At 43.7% G+C, this 9,567-nt stretch overlaps 1 long non-coding RNA gene across 1 annotated transcript; it reads left to right on the top strand.

The window, feature by feature from the left end:
• The first annotated feature begins 295 nt into the window (after positions 1-295).
• Positions 296-7,933, top strand: LOC117455886 (uncharacterized). The gene is made up of 3 exons (XR_004553199.2): positions 296-385; positions 2,009-2,119; positions 4,694-7,933. It is a non-coding gene; the product is annotated as an uncharacterized lncRNA (long non-coding RNA).
• Positions 7,934-9,567: the final 1,634 nt, after the last annotated feature.

Here is a 9,567-nt window from a genome sequence, read left to right as displayed (position 1 = left end):
ATCCTTATGATACAAAACTAATCCCATAGAATCAGATTGTATACAAGTCTATGAAAAAATAACCATACTTCCTACTTGATCTAATCCCTCAGTGGAGTTTGTTTTTTTGAGCCTTTGTTCAAATCTAATCCCATACAGATACGCCCACCTCCAAGCGTCAACGCAAGCTGCTGTGTGGACGCTCCGTGCCAATCACTGCAGGAGGAGGAGGAGGAGGAGGAGGAGGAGGAGGAGGAGGAGGAGGAGGAGGAGGAGGAGGAGGAGGAGGAGGAGGAGGAGGAGGAGGAGGGCAAAGTTTCCCTGCACAACTATCGCTCCATTCATCCTGGACGTGTAAAGTAAACACAGCTTGCTATCAAAGATCGGTGTTTCTACACATGATGAGGTGAGTCAGGTGTGACAGGTAAACACACAGCGTTGCCTAGCAGCCTTGTGATAAGGTGTCTGTGTGTGGGAGAAAAACGTATCTGTCCACATTTCCATTACAGGAAGGGGTGTATGTTGATGTATGTTAATAAAAAAGTCAGATAGACTCACCCAATCAGTGCTCCATAGGAGAGTCCACACAGTCTGCACAGACGCTCGTGACTGTGAGCAGTGTTCATTATCTCCTGCATCCATTACGTGTTGTGGTTCAAGCTCTGCACACTTGTCACACGGTCAATTTCTAATGAACTCTCCGTGTGAGAAATGAAGGCAATAAAGAGGAAGTAGATGAGAAGGGGACACCGAGGTGCGGTGTGCAGTCTGAGGCGTAATAAAGGCAGGGATATGTGTAATGTATTCTCCCCTGGCCATGGCCGAAGTCTGTATCATCTTTATGGCACGATCCTTCTTGGATGCCACCGCTACACCAAAGGACAATTCAACTCAGCAACGCCCCAGCTGAGGGATTACATGGGTTCACTTTCTCTCCTTCTCGCCTCAGATACCCATCTCTTCTCTCTCCGTCACCATGCACCATTCCTTTCTTTCCGCACCATTCCTCCTTTCTCACCTCGTCGATTCTCTCTATTTCTGTTTCTCTACTTTGATTCAGCTCATGTAATCCATTCATCCATGTATGTTGCTCTCTCTCAGGGCTTTAACAGTGGGAGCGTGGACAGTGTGATACGAATACACAAACATACAGTCAAGTATTTCTTATGCCCTCTCAGGAAGCAAAGAGGGTCCAAGTGTGAAACTCATGTATGGGCATGTGTGAGCCAATAAAATTAGAGTAGGGTCCCAGTATGTCACTTTTCACACAAAAGCGTGGTACAAAAGCATGAAAATGGTTGATTTGACTTCTTTTGACTCAGAACAGGAGGGCAATCAGTGTGTTCAAGTTAAAAACACAAGAAAGCCAAGAGTGGACTATTGCTTCTTCTAGGGCAGGGGTGTCAAACTCAATTTCATCGCGGGCCACATCAGCATTATGGTTGCACTCAAAGGGCCGGTGGTAACTTTAAGACTATATAAACATACATATATAAATATTTAATATATATAAAATAATGTAATTACTTTATTGCCTCTGCATTGAATTATTATCGGATAGGGTAAAAACTTCATAAATAACTACGTCTGAAAGCAGAAGTCTAGGGCAAATAAGTGCAAGTCTCTTCAGTGAGAATGTCACAAAATTATTTTAAAAGAAAAGTCAAATTCTGAAAAAAAAGTGACATTAAAAAAAAAAGGTCAAATTTAAGATGCATTATGGGACATGTAGTTTATGGACATCGTGCATCTGTAATCCGGCATGTACCCGTATAATAAACATATTACATTCTTTCAGAGCTCTTGCGGGCCACATGAAATGAAGTCGCGGGCCGGATTTGGCCCCCAGGCTTTGAGTTTGACACCCCTGTTCTAGGGGGTTGATTAAGGAACGGTCACTTAACAAGATGTAGGTGTCGCTTGATTGGAGCCAGAACAGTGCCTTTGCATTAATACAATTACTCTCATTGAGATTTGTTTGTAATAATAATAATTCGATTTTTGTATCTTCACGTCATTCTTTTTGCAGTGACATTGAGGGACGGATGTCAATGAGAGAGTGACCTCCATACGAAGGAGAGATTCCTGAACCCGCCATCAGCTCCAGTGAAACTAATTCACCTGGAAGGCCAACCCACAGGTCGGTCACATTCTATTCTGTTTCCATGCCATTTGCGCCGGATATTTACGTCATCTGATTTTCTGTCCATTCTCACGAACGCTTGACCTCAACTCATCCGTTATGGAATTTGTCATTTATAAATAATAATAATCCACGTTAAACGCCGGTACTTCTTTCATTTATGGAGCAATGCAAGTCCTGCACTGCATTTTCCAAAACACTGTCCAGCAAATATTTGAGAAATAAAAGCCTTGTGTATTCAAATCAATGGTTTCATTTCAAAGAAGACTTTAAGTTTCAAACAGAAATAGGAATTGTTGTGTTAAAAATAAATATTTATAGAAGTTCTTTCCTACGCAGGCAGTGAGGCAAACGCCTAACATGACACGTTTTCTAAGACATAGTTTTGATTTTCCTTTCAGATTTAGTTTTTGATTCCAATACCAAAGACCTGTCCAGGGTCCAAAAGCATGCAGGTTTCCATTTCCATGTATTTCATTCAAATGCTTATTGTAGAAGTATTACTTCAGCAGTCATTTGTCCCGTGCAACTCATTTCCTCTGTATGAAAAGAACATTATTCATTATCATCCCGCTCACTCACTATCCTCCCTTTGTCATCTTGCCTCCTAAAATCTTCTCTCTCTCGATAAGCTTTTACTTTTAAAGCCGGTGCATTGAATGTGTTTCATTCATGTGCAATGACGCAGTAATGTATTCCTGTGTGGTTACGGAAAAAAATCACATGTTCCTCTTTCAATCTTTGGATGTGCTAACTCTGAGACATAACACCTTGGATATGAGCGGGGAGCTCTTCTGTAACCGACAGAACAGCTTCTGAGTGAACGTGTGTAATAATGTGAATCTCTCCCACAGAAACCTATTCTGATTCATTGAAAATGGGCAGCTCATATCTCACATTATGAATATCTCATTAAAGATTTGCAGTGCCGTAAAAATGCCTTTTCTTGATATCAAAATGTCAGATAAGAAATATATCACATGCACAAGAATAAAGCATTATCTGAATGAAATTGTAACTAATGATAATACAGTGACTTTGAAGCCCTGGTTCTTACTCTGAAAAGCATTGCACAGGGTAATAAAATGTTGATCATCCTTTAAGCTTTGTCTGGAGAGGAGCCTTGGTGTTGTTCTGTCAGCGTGATGTGGTTGATATATGAAGTGTCACCAGTAGGCCTCGGTCCCTCCAATCAAATCCCCCAGCGCTGTGGAGGCTCACTAAATCACCTGCTGCCCCGTCCGCCGACAAAAGAGTCCAGGCTGCAGCACATTCAGATGTTTGTCCTCCGATAAATCGAGGAAATGGTGAATTTGACCAAAAACACACAGGTTGTCACATGCATGGATTCCAAAGGAGCCTGAAGCAACAGAGGGAAAGTAATGAGGGGAGAGCCACAGGCTTAGTGTCGGAGTTGAGACTTTTAGGGGGCTGCTCTCATTAAGCAGCTGCAGAGCCGCTGTTATAGTCACTGCGGGGCCAATCACAGCAAAGAGCTGGAGCCAGACCAATGTTGCAGGTTGATCCAACAGAGAGAAGCATCTGGACTTCTTTTGAAAGCACCATGGTTTGTTTGTTGTCTGGCGTTATAGTATAGAAGCATTTAAAGAGGACATATTTTGCTCATTTTTAGGTTAATATTAGCATTTTGTTGCCTTTACCGTGACATGTCTCCAGGCTTTAATGTTCAACAAGCTCTTTATTCTTCTCATACTGCCTGTGCTGCAGCACCTCTTTTCACCCTCTGTCTGAAACCAGAGCCCAGTCTGCTCTGATTGGTTAGCTGGCCGGCTCTGTTGTGATTGGTCAACTACTTAGAGATGTCCCACCCCTTAGCCTACAGTGTGTTGGAGCGCTAGCTAATAGAATGGCACGTGTTACATAGTGATGTCACTATTAGGAAAGTAAACAAAGGACTCCAGTCGAGGTGTTTCAGACAAGGTGTGTGGGGGAGACACTCCCTCTTTAAAACTTACCAAAATGAGGCCAATGTTGCCATTTTACAATTTTGCATAGCATCGTTACACATGATTTGACATCATCTGCACTATTGTATTCAGATGTTCGATACAGTGTCAATGGTCTCATGTTGCACCATTTATCATTCAGCAACAACATCTCCACCCTAATGGAATATCTGAAAGTGTATTTGGAAAATGTCATAGCATGAATTCCGATCAGGCTGCATGGCAATTGAAAGCAGTTTTATACATTTACAGATCTGAGCTTTCGTGAGAAGATCAGAGTCACAGAAAGCATGTGAAACATAGGTTGCTCGTTCATACTCACTGCATTTATTCATGCACATTTGTATCTCAACTCTATCTCACAACAATAACATAAACATACTTCTTGTTTCTTTAGCCAAGTATTTTTTAAAGCACTATTATTTCAATCTGTGCCACATCAAGTCATAGGGAGGTGGTCAGGGATGATAGTTGGTGTGATCTGGGGTCTTGGTTAGCCTCGAGCTGCTGAATGTGTTGCGCACCTAGAATACATGTTCTTGTATGTGTAAAAGTGTAGAATAATGACTTGTTCCCTCTGATCTTGTTCCATCTCCTCTTTTAGGGGACTGTTACGGATGCTGTTTGTCTGCTCATTAATCTGCCTGAGTGTTTCCAGCTGTGTGTGTGTTCATGTAAATGAGCTGTGTGGTTGCGCCAACATCATTGGCTGCCCATCTCCTGGTCCGCCTCTGAAGATGGGGATTGGATTGACGTCGTCCAATCGCAGCGCACAGCCGGCGCACACCTGCTGGGGAGGAGTACAAAGGCTGCGGACAATCATCACTCTGGAGGCTCTGTATTGTGGGACAGACGCCTCTCACTACTTACTCTCGGTCTGTGGTTAACTTGTGTGGTCTGTGTCAGGTAGTGTAATATGGGGTGTTAGTAGTGCCTAGAGTAGCTCAGCTAGAGGTTAGAGTAGTTTATATAGTGTTTAGAGTAACTTAGGGTTTTGTGACTGTTGCTTTTAGTTTAGCTGTGTGTTTTGTGTAGACTCCCTTTGTTAGTTGTACCACTCTTGAAGTGAGGTTTTGTTTTGTTCCCTATTTTAGTATATTAGTATGTATTTTCCCTGTATGCCTTTAGACTCCTTTTGAGTCCTCCCTTAGTTTGGTTATCTGTCAACCGGTGCCCTTTTGGCCTTTTTGTTTGGTTTCAGGCGGCCTGCCTGCCCTTTTGTTTACCCCTGCAATTGACAATAAATCACTTATAATTATACCAATCTGGTCGTGTCGTTTCCCTTTTGTTCCCCCTAGCCAATTTGGAACGTAACACGTGGGGGCTCGTCCGGGATAAATTAATTAATTCCTGGGGTTATAAGTGGTATTTGTATTGCTAAAAACAATTTGGTAAGGTTGTGTGCAGTTTAGCTGAGTATGGCAACTTTTGATTTGGAGTCGTTTTTGGTCTGTCTTTCTCATGAGCAGTTAGTTCAGTGTCGTAGAGACGACTTATATGAGATAGCGCAACATTTCAGTCTCGCGGTGAATAGGCAAATGGGGGAAAAAAGGAATTACAGGCTTTGGTGGTGGATGAGTTGGTGGAAAGGGGTTCTCTGGTGTTGCCTGCAATGTCTGATGCGGTACCGGAAGATTGGGAGACGCAAATGCTTGAGGTGGAACCTTCAGCTGCTCAGGGAGAGGGTGGGGACAGTGAGGACAACGGGCGGTTTACACCACCGCTCGCGTTGCCTCGCCATGAAGCACTATCCCCTGGTGGCTCAGTGGGGTCCCGAGAGGGGGCTAAACTAAAGGTCCGTCTTGCTCGTCTTCAGCTGGAGGCAACAGACAAAGAGCAGAGCAGACAAATGCACTTTCAGCTGGAAATAAGGAAGCTGGAAATAAGGAAGCTGGAGATTGAGGCCGACAAAGCAGTCAGGTTGCGTCAGCTGGAGTTGGACTCGCAACTGCACGCATCCGGCGCTTTTGTCCCGGCTGTAGGCCCTCATCCACCCGCCTTTGACGTGAGTAAACATCTATCATTAGTGCCAACCTTTAGGGAGACTGAGGTGGATGCCTATTTTGGTGCCTTCGAGCGCATTGCTACAGCGTTGCGGTGGCCAGCTGAAGTTTGGGCTCTGATGGTAACGTGTAAACTACATGGAAAAGCTCAGGAAGCAGTTGCGGCTCTCACGTTAGAGGACAGCCTGCAGTATGACTCAGTGAAGGTTGCCATTCTCTGAGTATACAAACTCGTTCCTGAAGCTTACCGGCAAGAGTTTAGACACCTTATGGGTCCTCACCAAACTCATGTGGAGTTTGCCAGAGTAAAAGGAATGTGTTTTGCTAAGTGGATTGCCTCATGTAAAGCTACAGATTATACTTCCTTGAAGGAATTGATTATGTTGGAGGAGTTTAAGAAATGTTTGCCTGAGCACATTGTTATGTACATGAATGAGCAAAAAGTAAATTCCCTCTCTGCTGCGGCTGTGTTAGCCGATGAGTATGTGCTGATGCATAAATCTGTGTTTTCCCCGGTCTCTACTGAGAGATCGCGCTGTGTAACAGCCGCACCCTCTACTGAGCCGTGGCATGTGGGTAACGTAAAAAGAGAGGAGAGAGAGTGTTATTACTGTCACCAATCTGGACATGTCATCGCCAACTGCGCAGCTCTGAAGCGTAAAGAGCAGCGGCAGAATATGTCCTCGCCAAACGGTATTGGTCTGATCACCCATACCCGTGCACCGGAGAGTAAAAGTGTTTCTGATGTCTCATTATCTGAGTCTGTGATCGTGCCTGTGTCTTCAGATAACGCTGTGTCTGAGGAGAAGCCAGAAATTGTGGCTCCCCCTCCTCCTCGAGAAGATGTCGTGAAACCAGCGCAACACGCCGGCTCAGACAAGCCTCCCGACTCTCCCGGTAACCCGAGAGCGTCAGCTCGTTCATCGGATCCTAGTGTTGGCTCTACAGCATGTTAAGTTTCATGTTGGACCCAGTCTTTGGCCAATTGTGATGTTGGCCTGTTATGACCCCTTTATATTCTGATCCAGCGTGTCCAAGCACGATCAGCGTCTCCTGCACTGGGCTCTGATTGTGCGGGATTACCACAGTAGACACCCACCATTAAAGGGTTCAGAGAATGTTTTGGCCGATGCTTGTCCAGGTTGAGTTGAGATGTTAGTGTGTGTTATTAAGAGTGTGTTAGGTTCACAAAATTGTGGGTTTGTGTTTTAAGGCGGGGGTGTTACGGATGCTGTTTGTCTGCTCATTAATCTGCCTGAGTGTTTCCAGCTGTGTGTGTGTTCATGTAAATGAGCTGTGTGGTTGCGCCAACATCATTGGCTGCCCATCTCCTGGTCCGCCTCTGAAGATGGGGATTGGATTGACGTCGTCCAATCGCAGCGCACAGCTGGCGCACACCTGCTGGGGAGGAGTACAAAGGCTGCGGACAATCATCACTCTGGAGGCTCTGTATTGTGGGACAGACGCCTCTCACTACTTACTCTCGGTCTGTGGTTAACTTGTGTGTTCTGTGTCAGGTAGTGTAATATGGGGTGTTAGTAGTGCCTAGAGTAGCTCAGCTAGAGGTTAGAGTAGTTTATATAGTGTTTAGAGTAACTTAGGGTTTTGTGACTGTTGCTTTTAGTTTAGCTGTGTGTTTTGTGTAGACTCCCTTTGTTAGTTGTACCACTCTTGAAGTGAGGTTTTGTTTTGTTCCCTATTTTAGTATATTATGTATTTTCCCTGTATGCCTTTAGACTCCTTTTGAGTCCTCCCTTAGTTTGGTTATCTGTCAACCTGTGCCCTTTTGGCCTTTTTGTTTGGTTTCTGGCGGCCTGCCTGCCCTTTTGTTTACCCCTGCAATTGACAATAAATCACTTATAATTATACCAATCTGGTCGTGTCGTTTCCCTTTTGTTCCCCCTAGCCAATTTGGAACGTAACAGGGATGAAGGCCAGACACAATGTCAATAAATGTTTATTTATATAGCCCAATATCACAAATGTTACATTTGTCTCAGTGGACTTCACAGTGTGTACAGAATATCAGTATGACAATACGATACCCTCTGTCCTTAGACCCTCACATCGTACAAGGAAAAACTTCCGGAGAAAACCCCCAGTTTAAAGGGAACATGGGAGAAACCTCAGGGAGAGCAACAGAGGAGGGATCCCTCTCCCAGGACGGACAGACGTGCAATAGATGCCGTGTGTAAATTGAAAAGATAATACATTTGCAACATAGGTAGTCCAAATGTTTGGAAATGCATGTGTGTATAATAGGAAGATGAATCCACGAGGATATCCATCCAAGACCGAAGATCCAGGACCACAGCCACGACTCAAGATCCAGGGCTCGCGATCCAGGACACAGGACCGCAGGATCATCCATGACTCCGGATCCCGGCGTATATAGACACCAAAAAGAAAGACATTTGGGGAAGCTGGGTTAATCGGAACATGAGAGTACACAGGTATAGACAGAGAGAAGGAAGAAGTAAGTGGCAGCATTTTGAATCAGCTCAAACTGACTGACTTCTTGGTACACCCTGATAATAAAGAGTTACAATAATCCAGCCTAGAAGTAACAAATGCATGGACTAGTTTCTCTGCATCGTTTTGAGGCAAGATATGCCTGATTTTTGCAATGTTACGTAGATGGAAGTAGGCGGTCCTTGAAATTGATTTTATGTGGGCGTTAAAGGATAAATCCTGATCAAATATAACACCAAGATTCCTTACAGTCTCACTGGAGGCCAAATGAATGCCATCCATAGTTAGTATGTCTTTAGATAATTTGTTTCGTAGATTCTTCGGGCCAAGTACAATAACTTCAGTTTTGGTCGTGTTTAACATCAAAAAGTTTAAGGTCATCCACGTTTTTAAGTCCTTAAGGCAGTCTTGAATTTTATTTAGATGATTAATTTCATCAGGCTTGATTGATAAATATAGTTGAGTATCATCAGCATAACAATGAAAGTTTACAGATTGATTCCTTATAATATTGCCTAACGGAAGCATATATAATGTGAACAAAATAGGTCCGAGCACTGAGCCCTGTGGCACTCCATGGCTAACTTTGGTTTGCGTGGAAGATTCATCGTTAACACGTATAGAAACAGAGCGTTCAGATAGATAGGACCTAAACCAGCCTAAAGCAGTTCCCTGTATGCCAACTAAGTGCTCTAGTCTTTGCAATAGGATATCATGGTCGATAGTATCAAATGCAGCACTGAGATCGAGCAAAACAAGAATAGAGACAAGTCCCTTGTCTGAGGCTATTAGAATGTCATTAGTGACTTTAACCAGAGCTTTCTCTGTGCTATGATGTGTTCTAAAGCCAGACTGAAAATCTTCAAATAAATCATTGTTTTTTAAGTAATCACACAACTGTTTTGCGACTGCTTTCTCAAGAATTTTTGAGAGGAACGGAAGATTAGAAATAGGTCTATAGTTGGCTAAAACCTCTGGATCGAGGTTGTGCTTTTTAAGAAGC

Source organism: Pseudochaenichthys georgianus, chromosome 12 (genome assembly GCF_902827115.2).
Source record: "Pseudochaenichthys georgianus chromosome 12, fPseGeo1.2, whole genome shotgun sequence".
NCBI lineage: Eukaryota > Metazoa > Chordata > Actinopteri > Perciformes > Channichthyidae > Pseudochaenichthys > Pseudochaenichthys georgianus.
Note: the sequence above shows the minus strand (reverse complement) of the source record. Positions and strands in the feature narration are given on the sequence as shown.